We start from the raw sequence: 23,048 nt of genomic DNA, 5'->3' as shown, positions 1-23,048 counted from the left end.
TTTGTCAATTATTTCATATACAGAAAACATCCAAATGTTTGAGGAAAGTGTATAAAAGTACATTTTATCTTACGACTTTTCTAGGCTTTTAGAGTATTCCTGAGCTTTAGAAATCCTAAGATGTAGAAATTATTTTTGGTAGGCATCATGTTTATAATTGATCTATTTATTAGAGAGCACTTTGTTAATGTAGCCACATCTGGAGTTGACTGCTAAAATATACTGCTTTTTTAAATATTAATTAATATATTTTTAACAGATATAATTGTTACCACGCAACCACAACTAGTCTGCAAGTGTGGGGGCCAGCATGTGCTTCCTCCAAGACACATAAAGACTTGTGACGACACAACCTAAGTTTGTTGCTGATCACAGTGCAATTTAGTGCATCCAAACCATTAACGTTTATGGTGTTTAGCAGACACATTTTTACAAAGTGACTTACCAGTGATCTAAAGGGGTTAAGGGCCTTGCTCACGGGTCCGACAGTGGCAACTTGAAAGTGCTTGGAATTAAACCAATGACCTAATTATCAATCCAGTCCCAACTCTCAAAAACATGGAACATGTAGATTGACTGTTCCAAATTGCCATTGGGGTGGTCTCTAATCTATTGGGACACCGATCATGATAAAGCAAAAATAAACGGCTAAATGAATTGTTTTTAAAGAGCTGTCAGTTCTGTATGATGATAGAATCAAACTGGCATCAAACAGTATTTTGTTAGTAATATCTGACAGACATTTAGTGCTGATATGATGGTGTATTAATTAGTGCATGTTCCAGCTGAGAAGACACATTTGCAGCTGTTCACAGAATATCACTTTCATCATTATACGACAAGTATAACTACAGTTATGTTTTAGCCCATTCCAAGCATCTTGTCTTGTTTACCTTTCTGAGAAGTGGTGTAGAAACTGCAGCTTGATTTTGAGACCAATAACTCTCAAAGTAGCCTTCTTCTGACCATAGTTCTGCTGCACTCTTTATTTAGCACATGTTGTATCTAAGCAGAAGATGCAGTTTTGTCTTTATTGGAAAAAAATAATTATTTATTGGCCTTACAGTGGTGGGATGGTGTATCTTTGGTCCACCTGATCATGGTTTGGAAATACATGATCCAGTTTTGGTAAAGCATTTGGTAAAGTGTCGTTCCATGTCCCCTTAGAAACCTTTGATTTAGCCTTGATTCGACTTTGATGCCATATTTTCCACTGTCACAATACTACTTTAAATTAAATGTTCTGATCGGATGTTTAGGTGTGTCAGAGTATCAGACTTTTACCTGACATTCTGAATAAGTCATGGGATTTTGGTAGACTGATTATTTTGGGATGATTTGCCAGACCATTCAAATCTTTACAGTCTCACAAAATATAATGGTTCTCCCTGTGGTTCACTACAGTCCTCATAACCTTTTTTGTCCTCACAAAAAAACTAGTTTCCAAACTGATATATTTGTGCTGAGCGTGCTGTTGTTGAAACCATTTAGCCCACCTTATATTACTGGACAGGTTTGATTTAAGTGATGTTTAAGTGATGTGATTCAGCAAGGTGATGTCTAATCTTACTGAATTTGATTATTACATAAATTTGGTTAGTTGAGTTATTGAGTAGCAAAGAAGGCAATTAAATTTCTTACACAGGAACAGTTGGTGTTAGATAATGCTTTTTTTTCCCTTTAATAAATAAAATAGTCATTTATAAACTCTGTCATGTTGGAACATCAGAAGAGTCTTACTAGACTGCACCAATTAGTAACAAAATAATTCATGACAGACTACCAATCACATTAGTCCAATTGTCTATCTTTAGGTGGTTTTAAATATATAAACATATGGCAACTGTCTACAATTCCTGTTATTTTTCCTCATATTAAAATCGGTTGCCATAGCAATATGATGGAGAAAACGAGAGCTTAGAGAGGAAAAACGAGCAGGATCAGAATGTTATGAGAACAGTATAAAACAATATTTAAATTAATCATTTTAATCATCATTTCCAAATTTTAAAATATTTGTGTATATTTGAGTACAGCGTGAAAAAGTGGCCCCATCAAAATACCTCGGACCCGAAGCATATTCACTTTTGTTCACTGTCTGTACTAAATGGGACAGAAAAGAAGGACTGTGATTTCTATTATTTTAAAAATATTGTTGTGCATTAAGAATAGCTTTATTATTATATCTTAACAAATGCATGTAACCACATTTGTTTTCTGCTCATGTGTTAGTTTGGTACAGAATGACAAACTAAATGATCTGTTCTACCCCACCCTGCACTCCCAAAAACCATTACTCCTAAATGTGTTTTTGCTCCTTTCATGTGTAAATATATCAGTGGACTAATAGGGTGAATAATATCCATAAAAGGTCTGCATACACGTCAAATAAAATAAGTCAAATAAGATTTTTTTTTCTTAAAATATGTTTTTTAGATTCAGTTTAGAATCCAGTCAACATAACAGTATATTTGCATTTTGTTTGTAATGACAAGAGTCTTACAAAATATTGCATTCATGTAATTCAAGATGTGTCTTCCTATTTAGGAGAATTTTACAGAAGGATTGTTTAAAAAGTTAAAAATAATTCCATGGAATTTCATTAAATTACTAAGGTTTTTTAAATGTTTAATATAATCCAATGCTTTGATATTAAAGTGTATGCATATTTACTTAAACTAACACTTATTAATAGTGTTGTTAAACTTTAAACACACAAAAATATAATGGTAATCAGCTTACAAAAATTATTCTATTTACCAGTGGTGATCTGCTTTAGATGCAGAGCTTTTTACCTTATTGTTAAATAATTACTAAACAAAACAATTTTGAAATTAATGCTGGCAGGAGAATAGTACTCCAACATCACTCTGAAACCAAAATAATTTAAAGCAATTTGAAATAAGCAGCATTGTGTTTTGTGACTCTTTGAAACACAGCTGTGATAATGTATCTATAATGTCTATGTGGCAAAACCTCTGCTTGTATATAATGTGATATTACCATGATATAAAGTTATAAGAAAGATATATTGAGCATGTACTGATAATGTCTGATCTCTGTATAAAATAAAAACTCTGTAATAGCTGAATATTAAAGCATAGCCTATTTATGACAGCTCTGTAATGTCTTTCTAGTATCCTGCATTCTGAAGACACAACATCACACCTTTAATGATGATCGCCTTTAGCACTGTGCTATCGAATTTCAATGCTGTGAATTTGTGTAGCGTAATTAACATCAGACAGGGTGAGAGGTGACGAGACACTGAAATGTTTCCCGGTTATGAAAACATCTGTTTAGTAGTAAATCACTCACTGCGACACTGGATTTAGAGAAAATGCAAAAAAAAAAAAAAAAAGAAGCATTTTGTGTGTTGTGAAGTGGCACTAAGTTAGAAGTGCAATACAGCAGTGACGTTGCTGACAGAGACACTGTATCACTTCACACTGTAATTATAAGATGAAAATGGAATTAAAAGCAAAAACCATGATTCATAATTCAACACTGCTGCCAGATTAATATAAAAGAGATTAAGATAGCCTCATTAGAATTATAATGCACAAGACATCCTAGGATCCATGGCATACGGTAAGTGTGCTTTAACTGATGTCATTTTGCAGTGAATGCTATAAAAACAATGTGCCTTTCTTTCTGCACATTTAAACATGCCAGACAAGTGTCATGGCAACCACTCGCATTGGCAAGATGTTGCGAATCGCTGTGATATGAAGCTGAGACAGAGAAAACGAGAGGAAGCCAACAAGGCATATCAAACCCCCACAGTCTTAATTGATCTCTAAGAGTCCTTCTGTTCCAGACAAAACGGGATGAGTGACTGCATGTATGTCCTCCTAAGACTAAATCTAACTTCAGTGCATAGACAGACATAGATTATTGCTTATTAATTTACATTACTTAGGCAATATACTGTTATGAAATGTTTAAAAAATTGAAGTCTACAAGACTCATAAATTACTTTCTAAACTGATTTATTTCTGTTTTTAGAGCTGTTTTGTTTTTAGTACACACAGTCATGCATTTTTAGAAGGTGTAAGTAAACTAAAGTATCATTTACATTTTCGATATTTAGCAGACTTTTTCTGCTTTTATCCAAAGCGACTTACAGTTGTGATAGTATACAATCGAAGCAATTGAGGGTTAAGGGCCTTGCTCAAGGGCCCAACAGCAGCAACCTGGCAGTGGTGAGGTTTGAACCGGCAACCTTATGATTATTGGACCAAACCCAGGAAATCAGGAACAATGTAATTGCAGCACCCACACCAGCTGTGCCAATGTTCAGCTCTACCACTATTTTATCATAATTAATACTATGCAGTCTGTAGTGCTGGAATTTGCAGACTGAGACTTTTAGAGGTGAGCAGTCATATTCTGTATTTTAAGTGGAAATGCCACATTACTATTTCTTAAAACCACTGATACAAAGAAAAACCCTGAACCAATTACATAATCATGTCCATATCAAGCAGGAGAAGAACTTTTCTAAGAGGTATTGTCACTAACAAATCATTCACCTCCTAGTTTAGGATAAGTTCTCTGGAGTTGAGGTTTCCTCCGCATGATACAGATGCAGTGAGGTAATTTGCTCAGTTTTGTCAGGCTTTTTTACCTATGGATGACTTCAGAATAAATTATTATTTACAATTACAATTATTACAATTGCATTGTGAAAAAATGTGACTGGTACCACATACAATATGGTGTCATGCACAGTTATGTTAAATAATAACAGTGTAAATGATAAAATCTATGTCAATCTAAATTAAGCTACATTATTAGCACTGATGACAATCCCATCTTTATTTACCAAAAATTTCAAATGTGCTACAAATCTGAGAAATTACCCATGAGTGTGTGTGTGTGTGTAAATGTAAGTACATTTACATTTAATCAGCATTATTGGACAGCAGAAACTGCCACCACTTAAATATTAAGGTCATAAAGAATATCGCTGAACTGAGCAGGCTGAAAAAAGCATGATCTTTGTTTCATCCCCTAGGAGGCTTTTTTGTTCCTTAAATCAGAAACGGATTAAGGTATCCCCTCCTTTTCTGAAAGGCATATGCACAGCATGGTGCAGGGCATTTTTCCTAATTAAGCTGCCTGTTTCTGCCTGTGTACCAGCCAGCCACTGGTGTTCTGTGTTTGTTAAGTACAAATTACAAATTCTAATGGGCCACCATACAAGAGTAAGTGGAATATATGGTTGTGATTATAAAATCAAGTAAAACAAGTTCTACCTGATGATTTTTTGTTTTTATGTACATATTTAGGAGTATTTAAGTCTTTTTTTAATAATTTGACGACTGTAGACACAAATTGATATAGTTTTTTAAGGGAAGGTCTGTCTTATACCTGCATGTTCTAATTATGAAGCCATGCTGTTGCAAATGTGCACAATCTGGCTTGGCATCTCCAAAAAGAGCAAATTTGTGGATATATTTTAACTCTAATGGTCTCTTTACAGCTGTGTGAGTTATCCCCGTCATGGAAACCAGTACACCCCATTCATAAAGACTGACTTTTTAACTTTCTACTGGTTACAGTCTGGATGTTTTCTTTGACCCAGAAAATAAAATAACCATTATTTCCAAGGTTGATTAATCAGACCATAATACACATACACGTCACCTGCTGCAATTTACTAAATATTGTAGTACTCATCCTACATGCGGTGCAATTTACTATTATTTTTTAAATATTCCACAAGCTGCTAATGGCCTGTATATAGTCTGATAGTTTGTATATTTTGTGTTTAATGTTTAATTTTTCTTGTGCATTGTCTGCAACTTGTACATTGCTTGTATACTGTATTTATACTACAGAGATACCATCAGCCGGAACCAAATTCCTTGTGTGTATCCACATACTTGGCCAATAAATCTGATTCTGATTTCTACTGCGCATCGGTTTATAATAGATGACTCTAAGCCTAGAGAAGTTGGCGGTATTGAAATGTATTTACATGTGGCTTCTCTTGTGCATAGTACAGTAACTTTCATTATTGATGCATCAGTGAACAATGTCAACATAAGTCACAATATTTCTACAAATATAGTTATATAAGTATAGTTTTTTCCCCTATTTTTTCTAAAACATTTGCTTTAATGCACTGTTAAAAGTAAAGTACCAGATATTCTTGAAATAGATCATTAGGAAACAATGTCGTGAATGACTTGTTGCCAAGCCGTAGCCAACCATTCCATTGGTGGCTTCTTCTCTGGAGAGGCTGTTCAAAATTTTGTAATCCCACTATGTTCACAGGGCAAATACAATTATTTAATGACTATTTATTTTATTTCATTACTATAATTGATTTTATACACATGATATTAACAGGTGTGGTTAAATGAGCTCAATAATTACAGGCGGTGTCCACACATTTTTTGACACAGGGTGTATTTTTCACCGCTCATTTATATAAGGTTTTCCTTTAATTCATGTATTTATATTTACGATTGTTTATGCTATTCAAAGGCATTTAATACACTGGATGTTTGCTTTACCGTCATTTCTAAGTATGTGTTTACATGTATACATACAAACACACACCAAGCATTTTATTAGGAACACATGTTTTAAACTTACATTTATTGTCCATTTCATGAACTTCACCAACAGAGATGTACTCTGTGGGTATACAATTACTGACTGTAATCTACTGTTTCAAGCAAACATAAAGCAGAAACAGCATAAAAATATAAAAATCTTTTCAGATCATAATTAAGTATCACAGAGGAAGTGTGTCAATAAGTCCATTCTTAAGTAAGTGAATTTAAATCCCTACAACTATTCCTACAGTGAGTATGTCTGTGAATAATAAATGCGTCGCATGCTGGGATGCATTGGCGCACTCAGCTTACACTTTGCTGTGGGCAAAAGAGTTGCTGAGAGCAACAATGGAAGCGGATAATGAGCTTCACTGCCACATTCAGGTTCACCATCTCCCGCTCACTTTCACTCGCTCCTACAGACAACTGGCACCGTGATAAACCAGTAACATTATAGTTAATCTAATTAAGGCTGCAATAGGTACGTTTTTTTTGCTGTCTGTTACATATTACAAAGCACCATTTGTCTCTTTGCTGGCCACAAGAATTACTATGTTATTCAGAAATAAAATCACTACTACTATTAACCTCACCACTGCAAAAAGCTTTTAGCCAAAACATAGACAACCACAAAACTTCACATTAACATACACATTAATGTAATCCAATTCCAAAAAAAGTCGAGATGCTAGGAAAAATTAAATAAAAACAGACAGAAATTAATAGATGTTCCTACCTGTATTCAACTCAAAACAGCACAAAAATATTTAATGTATGGAAGCGTATGCTCTGATGCTCTGAGCATTAATGGTACCTTTAGGGATGTGCAAAACATCCATGGTAGTTGCACTTCCACACTCCACACCATGACAGATGCTGGCTTTTTAAACTTGCATTGTTATAAGGTTACTATGAATAACATTATATACTGTACATAATACAATTATTATTTTAGGAAGACTGGTCAGACCACAGCACACGTCTCCACTTTGCATCAGGTTATTTTAAATGAGCTTCAGCCTAAAGAAGGTTGCGTTTTTTGATGTTGTTGATATATGGCTTCCACTTTCCATTGTAGAGCTTTAACCTGTATTTATAGATGCAGCAACAAACTGTGTTTACTGAGTTTTCTGAAGTCCATGTGGACACATTCATTATAGAACATGGTGGGTTTTTGATGCATGTCACAGACATTTAGAATTGGTTTTCTGTCTTGCTCTTTATGCAGAGATTTTTCTGGACTTTTTAAATATTTTATGTCGAGGACTGTAGATGGCAAAATTCATAAAATCTTTTGATATAATGCCCTAAGAAATTATGTTCTTAGGTTGTTGAACTATTTACTGACACTGTTGCAACATAGCAAACCATAACCCAATAACTGCTTATTTAATAATCCATTATGGCAAAACAGATGTTTTTAGTTCCACAAATCACAAATCCATTCCACAAACTTCCCAGTTCTATATTGTCCCTGCCCCAGCCTTTATGGGATTTGTTAGGGGCATCAAATCGAATGATTAAATTAAAAAAATGGAAAAGTTAAAACAATAAATATCTATACTTTGCACAAATAAATATTACCTGTTTTATTAGCATTTTAATTACTATTTATTATCCTAATTCTTGGAATTGGGGTTGTACAGTACAGTTGATGGAATAGAGTTTTATCACATGACAGCTGTATAATTTATTTAAAAATGATTATTCCATCCTTCATGATAAACATAGTGTCTTTGCTAAAAGAATAAAAAGTATTTAAAAAAGTATTTTTATCTCAATAATTTTATTAGTTATATATATATATAAAATCATGGCATAACATACCCCCCAAGTGTTACATAAATATATATACGAGATATCTGTAAGTCGCTCTGGATAACAGCGTCTGCTAAATGCCAAAAATGTAAATGTAAAAGAATCTGCAGTAAAAGGGTGAGGGGGGAAGAAAGCTACAAATGTGCAGAGCATTAAGCTTTACGTTTAAAACCAAAATCCAGAATGCCTTTTTTACAGCACAATTATGGATAAATGAAGAACTGCTCCTATTAAAATAGTAAACTCTAAGCTGAAGTGCAAAAGAAAAAAAATTAATTAGTTCAAGGCCCAGTTTAGCCCAATAAAAAGCAGGTCAACATCATCTTGATCACATACTGATAAATAAATGATAACCAATCAGCCTAATGAGTGTTGAACTGGAGCTCATATATTCAGAGGACTTCTACTTAAACCTTATAATGACAATCCATCATTGCGAAAAGCCACTAAGGAGCTAAAGCAATCTTCTGAAGAGAAAGCACTAATAGCCATCAGATCAGCTTTCCTCCTAATGACAAATCCAGTCTGCAGCTGAACCAACAGCAGCAGAATGATCGGTTATAAGAGGCACGGTTTCTAGAGCCAGCCAATTATCTGTATTGATGGTACTAATCCACCGAGTGACAAACATGAATCAAAAGGATGGTACTTTCCAAACAACAGAGGGAAAACTGCTATTGTCTGTCAAAGACTTAGTGCCATAAAGCAATCCCCAGACGATCTTTTACTGACAATTATAGTAGCTCTGAATGATTCAAGGCAAAAATAAACAAACCAGTGCCAACACATTCCTTAAATGAGAAAATATTTTTAAAAAAATCATTTGCCATATTATAGACACATTCTTACCTTAAATGAGATGAGCAGTGTCAAATTTCTGAAAAAAAAAGAGAATTCTAATTTGCATAATGCTTTAAATGTTAATAACTCAATTATATTAAGGAAATTATATGCTTCTAACTTTACAGCCCCAGTTTAGGGAAGGCCCTTTCCTGTCCCAGCATGACTGTGCCCCTGTGCACAAAGCAAGCTCGGTTAAGACATAAACAAAAGAAACTCCAGTGGTCTGCACAGAGCCCTGACCTTAGCCTCACTAAACAGGTTTAGAATGAACTGGAACATCAATCGAGGCTTTATTAACCAACATCAGTGCTTAGCCATACAAATGCTCTTTTAACTAAATGGGCACAAATTCCCATAGGCCTATGGGAATTTGTTTGTGTGTGTCTGTGTGTGTACTTATATTTAAACCAAAATTTTAAAATCTTCATACAAATTTAAGAATACAGTAGTTTAATCTAGTGCATCATGTTTTATTAACAGTACATATCTGTGATTAGAAGCTGTTATGATGGGTAAAAGCAGTGAGTAGTGTGTCAGCCAGAGGCCCTGCGTGGGCTCTCCAAATGCTTCCTCATTACTGGAGAAGGCAATTCCCAGGGGACAAGACAAAAAAGCAAAGCTTCGCCTGATACAACTGGCTGCTCTTAAGGAAAGATGTTGTGGAAGTCGGGCAGTGATTCACTGCTGCAGGACAGGGGGCACTGACACACTCACTCACCAATGTATAATAGCACGGTTTCTTCTGTTTTAAATGAAAGTTGTTTTACCAGTAGTACATAGATATCACACACACACATAATTACAGATAAGGGTTGAATAATTGGTTGTAAATGGAAGAACGACCAAAGACTCAAAGGAAAGATGCTCATCACTTTGTGTCAAACTTTGTAAGAGAATTGTAACTCAGTTCATATATGGAAATTATTATTATTGTATTGATTTTATACTATTTTATGTGTATTAATTTATTAGTTTTATACATTTTTACAGACATTAGCCTATTGTATTTCTATAATCATCTAACAGTATCTCAAAGGGCCATTAACCCTTCATTGTTTATTAATTTAATTGATTAATCTCACCTTAATATACCACATAAAACATTAACTATTTAACTTTATAAGTATAAATTAAAAAAGCAATTAATTCATACTTTAGTCTAATGCAATTTAACACATTTTTACAGTAACCAAACATATGAAAATTTTAATGCATATTTTTGTTAATTTGCTGAATTTAACATGCCAGTGAAACGTGTATGTAATGTAATAATATGGGACATGTTTTCTGTTGTGGATGTATTCATTTTACTTACTTTATTATGAAAAACTTAACTGAGAAAATCATCAGGTATTAACACGTAACACAAAGGCTCAAATACACATACAGTACTTTAAATAATCCACATGCAACTAAACATTAACAGATTACTTATACTAAATAAAAAAGCTTAATATACTAATAAAAAAGCTTATATATAATATATATATTATATATATAATAATTATATAAAATGAAAGCTTTTTTTTATTAATCACTTGATATTGGGTTGGAGTTCAGTTATACACAAGAGTCTACTGCAGGGGTACAGAACACACCTAACCCTGCTAACAAAGGGATCTACAGAAAATTTAAGTCCAATCTAAAGCACAACAATTACCACTGAAAATAGACAAACAATGCACAGATCTGACAATGAAGAATGCATTAATTTCACTCACCATTCATTTTAATGAGCTCCAACAGAAACCGGGCAGCATCAGATTAAACAGCGGGGCTGTTTTAATCATACACGTTACAGATGAAATATCATGTATGGAGAGCTCTGCATGTAAACAGAAACGATTTGCACCGGTATCACAGCTGGAGAAGGATGCGTGTTTAAAACAGCAGCCTGTAATCAGCGCCTGTTCACGCACACAGCAGCAGCAGCTCCAGCAGCTCCAGCAGACAATGGTGCAGACTGGGCCGCTCTGACAGCTTCGCCGGCCACGTGATCACATCCAACCAATCCGTCTGTGGCTGGGGACTCTGCCTTCAAGGAATCGCTATCTGTCCGTGTTGCCAGATTGGGACATTCCGTTCCAACACTATATTTCAATTACAGTGTACTCCCAGCAGGGTAACGGGGTGACGCAGCAGGTAGTGTGGGTGCCGCACAGCTTCTGGGTCTTGAGTACCTGGGTTCCACTCCTGCCTTTGGCCACTGTCTGTGAGAAGTCTGGCATGTTCTCCCACTGTATGTCTGGGTTTTTTCCAGTTACTCTTTTAAACAGGCCAGTATATGGATTGGCTGCACTGAATTACCTGTAAATGTGAGTATACTGTATGGGTAAGAGTAAATCCATTAAACGGATTATTGCTCTGCCCAGGGTTATCAGACTTTGTTAGTAGGAACGGTCCATCAATACACAGAGACAGGTATTGTAGCAGGATTGCATGGCACAAAAATCTCATTACAAAGACAAATGCACCGTTGTACTTCAGTGGTGCAAAAAACACATGCATGTAAATGTGTAATTAAAAGTATGCACAGATAACACATACTTCATCATATTTTAACAAGTGGGTGAAAAAGACAAACCAAGACAATAATAGCTGGCATGGTTTGCATACACTATTTCACCCAACAGTGCTTGAAGGACAGTGCATGGATTCCGTCGTTAGAAAGCCTGATGGCTGAGTGCTGATACCCCTTGAAATCTAGTGGTCAGCTCTGGACAGATGCAATTCAATCAACAAGCAGAGCAGGGCAGGAGGGTCAATAAGTGGGACTAGTTGTACCAAACACAGAGCTTTGTGTGGACCAACATCTTTACAAAACTGTCTAATTCTGACATCTAGTGGAAGATACTGTAAATTACACTATCATACATTTCACTACAGGAAAATCAGTCTGGTCTTAGTGATACAGTAGTGGCATTCTACAGTAGTGGTAAGTGATAACAAATTAACGCACCAGTGTCTTTTTATTAATAAATAAAGCTCTAACAATTAAAAAACATACAGTTTATTGATTTACTTATTCATTTTGCTGCTTTATTCTGGTAAGGGTTTCAGTGGGTCTAGGGGTGGAAGATTACAGACACACTCATTGTTTTTAATAAACTAGGCAATGTTAAAATATTTAATTAAACAAAACAAATTGTAAACAAAATATTTAATTTAGTTTTATAAGCCAACTATAAAATAATATACAACTACTGTATACTATACTATACTATATGGTCTAAAGTATCTTGACACCCATACTAAATATGGAGTTCAGGTGTTTATCATAACTTTTACCTAACAGGTATAAACTCAGTAACCGTTTATCATAACCATGAGCATAACTGTATAAAATCAGTTCATTTTTTATGTGTTTACTTTATTTACATGAGCACAGAGATGTCACCAATGGCAATAAATCATAATCGATACCAAGGAATTTAGAAGCCATGTCACAAAGTTTAAAGACATTATAGAACTATAGAAACAGTAAATGAATAGTCTATATTTTTACCCACACATTTTAATTAAATACCTGATTCATATTCATTTATTAGGATTTTAACATCATGTTTTACACTTTGGTTACATTCATGACAGAAACTGTAGTTACTCATTACACAAGATTCATCAGTTCTTTTGTATCTCCAGTTCACCTCACTTGCACATCTTTGGACTGTGGGAGGAAACCAGAGCTCCCGGAGGAAACCCACGCAGACACGGCGAGAACATGCAAACTTCACACAGAAAGGACCTGGATTGCCCCACCTGGGGATCGAACCCAGGACCTTCTTGCTCTGAGGCGACAGTGCTACCCACTGAGCCACCGTGCCGCCCCGATTGTCTAAATTAAAACAATAATGTGTTGTAGTTATAAAGGTAACTTTTAAATGCATGTTTATTAAAGTAAACTCTATTAATGTTTTGCATTTAAAAAGGTATAGATTACAATAAATGATTTTCTTTCTTCCTATAATAACTTTTGTTTTTGTGCAAATGTTTTAAGTTCCAGGATTTGAACATTGAAATTATGATGAAATGTATCTATCTCTACCACTTCAGTTAAAGTGTGTGTGTGTTTGTGTGTGTGTGTGTGTGTGTGTGGTGTTGGGGGTTGGGGAGAACTCTGTTTATATACAGTATAATATATTTTTTTCTCTTGATTCTTTCAATTCTGTAATTCTGTTTAGAACCTGGCAGTCATTTCTATTACCATTTCATGCTGTGTGCATCACTAGAAACCTAATTAAAACTTTAAATCATTATAAGAAATGTGTGTCCCACAAGATTGGTGCACTTTTAATCCTTTTAGTGCCACATCGGTGCTGCATTTGTATTTCGTGGTTGGAAAATGCATGTATTAATTGTATTCGTCTGTGGGGCCTTTGGTTTAGAAAACAGAATGATGTATGTGGGGGTCTGTGAGGGTGTAAAGCTTTTTTTTAAATGAACACAACTGTTTTCCACAATGTTTAAACATAATATATATATATATATATATATATATATATATATATATATATATATATATATATATATATATATATATATATATACTGTATATATATTATACACAATGTGTGCATGTTGATTATTCAAAACTATGTGTAATATATATTTGTGTAATGTGTAAATGGGAATAGCCCCTCACTCTCCTGGAAATAGTTCTCACTGTATTTCAAAACGGATGGCATTCCACTCAACCACAAGAGCTTGGCAATGATGCAAGGTGATTTTAAGTGACAAGCTTGGCACTGATGTTAGGTGACAAAGCCTAGTCTATGTTCCAATTTATTCCAAAGTTGTTAAACTAGGTTGAGACTTTGTACAGCCAAGTTATTCACACCAGTCTCAAAAAAGCAGACTTGTGCACAAAAGCATTTTTGTAATTTCATGGTATAAAATAACCTTTTCTTAACAGCTGACATAAAGCTGAACCCACATAATTCTGAAGAACATTCATATTAATAGATCCAGCTCTGTTATACAGACCTTACAAGAGGCACTATGCATCTCCTACTTTTTGCAAAACTAGCTAAATGATAAGACATGATTAAATTTCTACTAATTAAAAAAAAATTTTAGATTCCATTTTAGATTGTGCATTGGAAGCTGGTCTGGTAGGTCATGAAACTTAATTTACAAAAGTTTTAAATAAATAAACTTGTGCTTTTAGAGTCATTAGAGTTAATTTGGAACTTGGCAAAGATGCACTTCATGCTTTAACACCCATCAATTACTCACTCTCACACACACACACGCACGCACGCACGCACGCACGCACGCACACACACACACTAAGGCAATTTTAGTATCTTCAAATGAACCTGGCTGCATGTAAGAGGAAACTGGAGCTCCCAGAGAAAACCCATGCAGACACGGGCAGAACATACAAACTCCACACAGAACGGACCCAGTCTGCTCCACCTGGGAATCAAACCCAGGACCTTCTTACTGTTAGGTGACAATTTTACCCACTGAGCCATCATGCCACCCCCACTCAGCAATCCTGTTCTGTAAATTTGGTTGAGCTGTTTTTGCTTCTAGATGTTTCCACATTACAGGGTGTGTTCGAAAACCTAGTGAGCTGCCTTGCTGTCTTAATAGGCAGCTGCCTAAGTAGAGAGGATTCTAATAAGTCATCGACTTATAAGGCAGGTTTATTCAAACGCACTACTTGGACAGCAATTCCATCAGCTTTCGCTGAACTTACTAGTGAGGGTATTAAGGCATCTAGGATTTCGAACAGCCTCCCTCTAGGGAGCGCACACAGGATGACTTAAAATGCTGTCTATGTAGAGAGCTCACTAGGTTTTCAAACACACCCACAGTATCAGAACTTTATTTTACTTATTTTACATGTTGTGTATTGCTGATGTCTTCAGTACAACCCATTTTGCTGTTTGTTTATTGGGGCTGCATGGTTGTATGTTAGGTTTTGCTAAAACAGATTAAGTCACTAGATTAAAGAACTGTCATATTACTGGTCATTTATTGTGCAAGTGTTCGGATACAGAACATATCTGCACAAATTTGCATATTATAAAGACTTGAGATGTCAGATGCATGTACATACATAAGTATACTTCATGTCTACTCATAAAATGTATACCAGCTCTGACTACACATTGGAAAACTGAAACCTTTTCACTTTTACTTTCCGTGGCTGAACTTCAATAGTGACTTCATTTAGTACTTTAGTCAGTTAGCTATACAGATGAGAGAGTGCAGCTATTCCTGAATAGAAAGTCGTAATCTGAGACAATTAGGAGACCTGGATTACATTCTCACATTACACAGGTGATAAATTTTGCATAGACACTAAGTAGATGCAGGTTACATTATAGTCCTCAGTCAGCATTGTTAGAGCTGGGTCTGCTGAATTTATTCACTATGATTTTTTTTTCTTTTTTAAGAACCCCCATAAGAACACATGATATTTATTTGATTGTAGTAAGCTGTAGTTGACTGTAGACTCAAAATACTCTCTTGTCTCTTTTTTTTTTAGCAATCTTGTCACTTGCAGAACGCTTTCTCTTCTATGCCCTTATACTATGTGCCCAGTGTGCCATGGGACACGGATTCAATTTCCTCAACAATGGAAATTCAATTAGGAAATAGAGGAGTTGAGATAGCCCCAAATCCACTGCCCTCCTCTTTGTCAGGGTTACAGTTTGAAATCTAGGGATGGTACTTGTCAGGAGGACTGATGGGCCTGTTGGGAGACAGAAAAGAGGCTTTATTTTAGCAGAGAAAAGGAATCAGTGAATGTGAACACATACATGGTAAGTAAAGGATTCCATATCATACAATCTACAGTCTTTAATATTATTATTTTGTAAGGTTTAAAACAAGGTGAGAAATGGCTTTGAGTTAACACAATACCTATGCAAGCTTATTATTGTGTGCATTTGTATATTGTTTGCATTTGTATTAAGTTTTAAGACCTGATTGGCTTTAACAAATAAGAGTTTAATGTCTTATGCATTTTGTATCTGTAATATTTTAAGTAATATTTGTTTGAGCTTTTTTAAAGTTTATAAATTATTTTAGATCAGGATAATTATTTTTCCAACCTGAAAAAGTCCAGAAGGTGCAACTACATTAATATATTTTATTATGTTTGATTAGGATTTATTAACACTAACACTAACTAACATGTATTTTGTCCATTTAAATGTAATACGGGTTAAATACTACTGTATATAAGTTTAAATAATTACTTAATAAAACTTGGTGGAAGGGCTGGTGACCTTGTCACTGCACCCCACAAGTAGTCTTTTTTATTGGTCTTGTTTCTTTATTGTTGGTTGTGCTGCAATTTTCAAGAATTTATAGACAGTGTCTATAAAAGTGTTTTAATCATTGCAATACATTCAAAGCTCCCATATTTTGCAACATAATGGATAAGATTGTGGATACAAATGATACCAAGTTTATTTATGTATTTACTTATTTTATTAATGTATTTTTTAATTATTTATTTTCTGAAATGTCATGTCAAAGATTTATATTTCAATATGTTCTATTATATCTGGCAGTGTTCTTATTGTATTGGGCTGAATGGAATCAAGCAATTGTTAAATCTAATTTACTGAGTATAACAAGGCAGATCAGGTGAAGTCAAAATATAGTAAAGAGCCACAAACAAAAAAGCAGAAAGATGATAAATGATAAGTCACCAAAATAATGCCAGTTACACTGTGACAGCTGAGAGAAGCCTCAGCATTGGCTGAGTTCCTCGAAAAGAAGGTCAAAGAATGCCAGCATATGAGCCAGCAGAAAAAAGTACTGGCCTTACAGATCGTGCATGTGTTGGGAAAGTGGGAACACCATACAACACACGACAAAGAGCCTGTGGCGAGGAGGCCAACAAAGACGGTAGTTGAAGGGCTCGCCCAGCTGCAGTGAATTAATGCTGAGACTGCCTGATTAAAGAAAATGTACCTCCATGTTCACTGCTGGTCATAATGGCATTGAAGGTGGACATGACATCTGTAACCCACACCCCCTGTCAATCTCTACAGCAGGTGGGCCTGTTACAGGAACCCATTCAACACAACAGAAATTTGAACTGGGCAGAGAGACAGAGAGAAAGATAGAGCGAGAGCTTCACGCGTTAAATTGCAGTAATATAAACAGGGTACGGTTTTAAATAAAAAGCTGTCATGTAAAATTGCCAAGCTTATGTCCTCTCCTTGTGGGTTTAATTAAAATTCACTGATTAGGCACGGGTAGCACAGGGTGAAGGATATTGCTTTAATATCAGTTCAGCTTAGCGGAACACTATAAACTTAATATGAAAAAGCTGAGTTTATATGTGCCCCTCACCACACAATGCTGAGAACAAATCATCTTGCTGTCTGCACATGCAACGGATCACTGAACAAATGATTATCTTAATCTGCAGTTTAAACAGAAAAGAACCAGGTCACTAAGTATTAATATGATTTTCTTTTATAAATCATACTCAAAATAGCCAAATATATGTGAACACAGGTGTATAAACCAAATCATGCTTTCAAACTTGTCCAATAATATGGTCAAGGCAGTTTTTTGTTGATGCATGACTGAGCCCATGTACACAAAGCAAGGTTCATGGTGTGGCCTGCAAATAACCTTAAACTCAATCCTATTTAGGATAAATTGCAAGGTTAATTGCAAGCGAGGCCTTCCAGTCTAATATCAGAGGCACACACTGGCAGATACAAACTACTAGCCAGGACACAGATCAGGGAAAGTTTAAGTGCCAAAAAAAACAAGACTGCTGGCACATTAGCTACACTGATCAAATAAATCTGGATTCCTGAGTTCCTTTTCTTCAGTTTATACCTGGCCTATATACAGTATATTACTGTAATACTGTATTACTGTCGTACTCCCAAAACAAAATTACTTTAACCCTGCCTGACAGCTGGGGCTAGTCAGGTCACCATGGCCATCTTAACACTGTCTCCCTGGTTAAATTACTTCTTACTCTATAAGATATGTTCATCTTTAAGGTTATTTCACCTGTGACACATAACAGTCCAGTCAGCCATTCTAAACAGCAAAAGTACTATTTCTATGTAATAATGTTACATTAATCATTGTGTAAATATAAGAATTATACACAAATAAGAATTTTGTTACTGTACTTATGTTCCAGGTATTTGAGTATTTCTTTAATTTATTATATTTTACTTCTTCGTAGACTTAAAAAAAAACCAATACTTTGGCTTACTACGTATTAAAAAGACACTGATGTAACTACACTGATAAGCCAAAACATTAGGACCACCCCCAAAAATGTGCATGGCATTGCCTATTTCATAACAACTGCACATGTAAGTTCTGGAATAAATAACATTTTGAGCTGATAGTAGTTACGCACCTTTGTAATAGTATGTTCCCAAATTTAGGTGACTGTGATCTCTGATGGTCAGATGGTGTCATTACACAAACCCAAAACCCAAGTCAAATGCACCAATACACCAAAAATTTGGTCCATGACACACAGCAGGAGTGTTAGAAATATGCATTTTGCAAATTCTTGGGTTTTGAGAGACTCCCATCCAATTTTCTTTTCTGATATAGGTGGTCCCATTTCATTTGGAGATTTGTTCATTTTTACAACTGCTTTATCTTGGTCAGGATTGCTGTGGGTCCAGTTCCAACAGAAAACACTTAGTGCAAGGCAGAAATACCCAGAACAGGGTAAAATCCATCACGGGGCTTCTCCCCACCCACCTCCACCATAGCCAATCATGTCTGTGTAGTCAATATTCAACTACAACGAAATCAGGCGGCATGGTGGCTCAGTGGGTGGCACTCTCGCCTCACAGCAAGAAGGTCCTGGGTTTGATTCTCAGGTGGGGCGGTTTGAGTCCTTTTTGTGTGGAGTTTGCATGTTCTCTCTGTGTGTGCGTGGGTTTCCTCCGGGAGCTCTGGTTTCCACCCACAGTCCAAAGACGTGCAAGTGAGGTGAACTGGAGATACTAAATTGTCCATGACTGTGTGACAATAAACTTGTGAACTGATGGATATTGTGTAACCAGTAACTACCATTTCTGTCATGAATGTAACCAAAGTGTGTAAAACATGCCGTTAAAATCCTAATAAACAAAAAAAAACAATGAAATGAATGAAATTATTAAATAATTATGACCAAAAAGTCAACAGTTATGTATAGCTAGCTGTTTCACTCAGTATGGCATCATGAAAGAGAGAAAACACTTTTTTTCTTTGAAAGGTTCATCGTGATATACAGTGCACCCAGATTTAATGTACTGAAAAAAAAACCTGTTTTCCACCCACCCACTAAATTAACTGGTACGAGTGAATGTTATAATTTATTGCATTAAGTGACAGTGCATGTCTAAATTACTTAAATTGTAGATTCTGTTCTTTGACCCAAAGCCTGGTCATTTGCTTTGTAATGAATCTTAATGAGAACATACCCCACCCCTCTTTTCTCCATCCTCTCTCTCTCTTTCTGTGTTTTTTCTCATGATTTATTTCCACGGCCTCTATTGTGGCAAGGTGACCACAGAAGAATTTATGGTAGGAGGTAATCACACAAATATATAACATCGTCTTAGCATCACTTTAGCCGTCAGTCAGAAAACTCTTGGTAGGCTTAGGGACTATATTTCCTGCCCATTAATTGTGTGTCAACACGGCTTTCTGTGTCTGTACAGGGCTTTCATAATTATAGGACAATTTTCTATGGAGAAAAATAAAATGCATTACTTTTTGTTATCTGCTTTCTTATCTTGTTCTATTGTTATTTGAGATTAATTACTATTAGTGAGACATGGCAGAGAAATCGAGTAAATCTGTGGCAGAGATTAATGGGCTCCACAGAGAAAAGAGAGCTGTGCAGTCATACGTAATGTGTTTTAATAAAGACAAATGTTAAGTCTTAGTTAATATGTGAAAGGCAAAAACAGATGAGAGGGATGGGGTATTTGTAAGTGATGGGTTTTCTACACCAGCCTGCTGAGAAGAAAATGATCTCATTAAATCATTTCATCTCACTAACTGCATTCGAAGTATTACAATTCTAAATGTATTTTATGTCTATAGATGTATTTTTTGTCCAATGGTCCAATGACAACTAAGTAACTTCACAGTTTTACACATGTCCTGTCTACTCAGTTGTCAATTATGTTTACAAGTGTGGCTTGCTAAGATTGCAAGTGTGACTTTTCATTGTCCTTTCAGTGAGATTGATGATTAAAAACAGTTCTCAGCATATCATTCTTTCACCACTGGGGAGCAGTGTTAGATTCATAGCGAGAGTAAAATACGTTGCTACGTGGTTTGTGTTGCTATTTTTATGTGAATAAACCTTTTCTAAAAATCTAAATGACCTGTAAGTAATTCTGCGTATTCACATATTATAATAAAGGGTAAAATCATGCACTTTTATGCCATATAAGACTAAATATATTTCACAGTTTGTGCTCCAGATCCCCCTAAAGGATTGAATTATGTTAAAATCTGTTAATTGGAATGCACATTATGGTATGTAATAAGCCACTCTTGGTTAATTTTAGTTGTGTCCATTAAGTCACCATTATTTTAAAATATGGGAATGTTATGCTGGTCAAAACCCTCCAGACTGGTGGCTTTTGTGAGCTAGTGGGGAGGAAAAGTTGCCATTTACACTAGTTGTGGAAAACAGTTAGGAAATATTACACTTTTACACATTACATCTTTGTTTGCTGAATATGTCTAATTACCATAACATCCTGGAAACAGTGGAGCAGTTAGACGAACAGAAGAAGGGATGGACACACCTACTACCATGTCAGTGTCAGTGTTCTGCTGAGGATTGTCCACTGCCCATATAATTTCTGGTGATGGTCCTATATGGGAACTCTGGCAAATATTGGATGCCAGACTTCTCCAGAGCAGATAGTTGTACCATAAAGCTTACCCACAACATACATCACTTGTTTGAAGATAGCTGGCTTTACATATCTATTCACAGTTATGTTTAATTTGTTAAATTTTCTTTGAATTCTCACATTGTAATAAGATTGCAAAGAATTTAGGTGTTTTGCCATCTACCATACATAATACTGTAAAAAGATCCTGGGAATTTGAAGAAATTTCAGTCTGTTTAGGGCAAGGCATCTCACAAAATGTCCCAGTTTTCTGAAAATGGGGTTTGTACATTTGCATGGCAAACTAAATGGTGGTCATTTTTTGAACTTGGTTAGTATGAGTATTAATCTTGTCCTGGTCTCAGCTGATATTTGGTTAGTGTTAATCTGTTAGTATTGGCTGGTGTGGCTTTGTCATTGTCTTGGTTTTGTGTGGTCTTGGATTTTAACTTCAACTGACATTGGTCTTGTTCTGGTTTTGATTGATATGGATCTTGGTTTTCACTGGTGTGGTCAGGGTCTCATATTACACAGGTCTTGGTCATGTCTTAAACTCAATATTGGCTTGACTACAGCTCTGGTTATAACTCAGGTAAATGCAAGTATCTAACTTTAGTAAGGCTTCTAAAGATAACGTCTCTGAGTCTCTTAATTGTAATTGCATTTTGTTGCTTTCTTAACGTTTTATTTGGATGACTTTTGTTTTTATTACTTATTTATTTATGTATGTATTTATGTATTTATGTATTTATGTATTTATTTATTTATTTATTTATTATTTATTACCTTAAATAATCTAACCCTGGATCTAGTAAGCCATGTTGCTGCAGTGATTAAGCTGGCTAGATGTTGAAGTACCTTTGTAATGCCATTTAGCCTAAATAAATTCCAAGGTTAGCTTACTGAAACATAAATCATTGTTCATGCTATATTTCTTAGTTGGTAGCAGTAACTATAATGAGGTGAATTCTAATAAGCTGGTATGAGTTATGCAGTCTTTACTCTAACAATTTGCATGATCTTTACTATGATACCAGAAAACAATACAACAATTGTGGTCTTTCAGACATTTCATCATGCTTGCTGTATCTTGTTCCCACATGAAGCTGCAGGTAGATTGAAATAAAGCAACAAACAAGTAATGCATCAAAAGAGAAAAGACATCATGTCAAGTCTGATCAGTCTGTACATAGTGCTTTTTTTAAACATATTTAGTTTTCTGATGTATCTGTGACTAAAAAAAAGAAAATTAAACAAACATAACAAGCTTGATTTAAAGGTATTAAAATGAACATTTTAAAGTAAATATCAGTCATATAGGAGCACATGTCGGTGATATTAATGGTCCTATTTCTGCATCTGGCTGTCATCGCAGTCCCTTGATAAATGAAGAATTGTTTGAGCCTCTCAGCTCCACCGTGTGTTCAGAGTTTGTTAGCTTTGCTCTGCTGGTTGTAAACACAAAGAGACGATGATCTGGATAGCTTCCTGCCAGTATGCTCATTTCAGCTATTTTCTTTTAAAGTTCTTTACTTTTTCAGTCTTTGCAATATAGCAAGTGTGAGGGGAATGTAGGTCATGCCAGTCCTGGTCCTGTTCTTTTGTCACTTGAGACAGTTATATTTAGCCTCTCTTTTAAAGATTTTGGGCGCTGGGATTAGATGTCAGGACTGGCTGGTTTCATAAGGCAAGCAGGCACTAAATATATACCTTGTTACCATGAATGTCAGGCTATACTCATCTCCAAACAGCCAGAGTCTCTGGGTTCTATCTTCTGTAATAGACACTTGTGAAATACTGTCTCCCACTCCTTCACCTGTTTGACTTTCTTGTGTTCAGTGATTTCAGCAGAGCCAGCGCTGGGTCAGATTTGTGAAATTTTAATCTTTATGTGTTATTTCATTTGCTGACAATTTCTTTTGAAATTGGACACTGGGTTGTTTACTTTTTT

At 35.4% G+C, this 23,048-nt stretch overlaps 1 protein-coding gene across 1 annotated transcript in view; it reads right to left on the bottom strand.

Annotated features, from left to right (window-relative positions):
* Positions 1-10,990, bottom strand: part of csrnp3 (cysteine-serine-rich nuclear protein 3) — a 41,807-nt gene extending 30,817 nt beyond the window's left edge. Inside the window, exons 1-2 of the mRNA XM_063006196.1 lie at positions 10,955-10,990; positions 9,240-9,267 (exon numbers count right to left, since the gene is read on the bottom strand). The gene's annotated coding sequence lies outside the window, so the exon portion shown is untranslated. The remainder of the gene's footprint in view (positions 1-9,239; positions 9,268-10,954) is intronic.
* Positions 10,991-23,048: the final 12,058 nt, after the last annotated feature.

Source organism: Trichomycterus rosablanca, chromosome 12 (genome assembly GCF_030014385.1).
Source record: "Trichomycterus rosablanca isolate fTriRos1 chromosome 12, fTriRos1.hap1, whole genome shotgun sequence".
In the NCBI taxonomy this organism is placed as follows: Eukaryota; Metazoa; Chordata; class Actinopteri; order Siluriformes; family Trichomycteridae; genus Trichomycterus; species Trichomycterus rosablanca.
The sequence above is the reverse complement of the archived record's forward strand: the minus strand, read 5'-3'. Positions and strand labels throughout refer to the sequence as shown.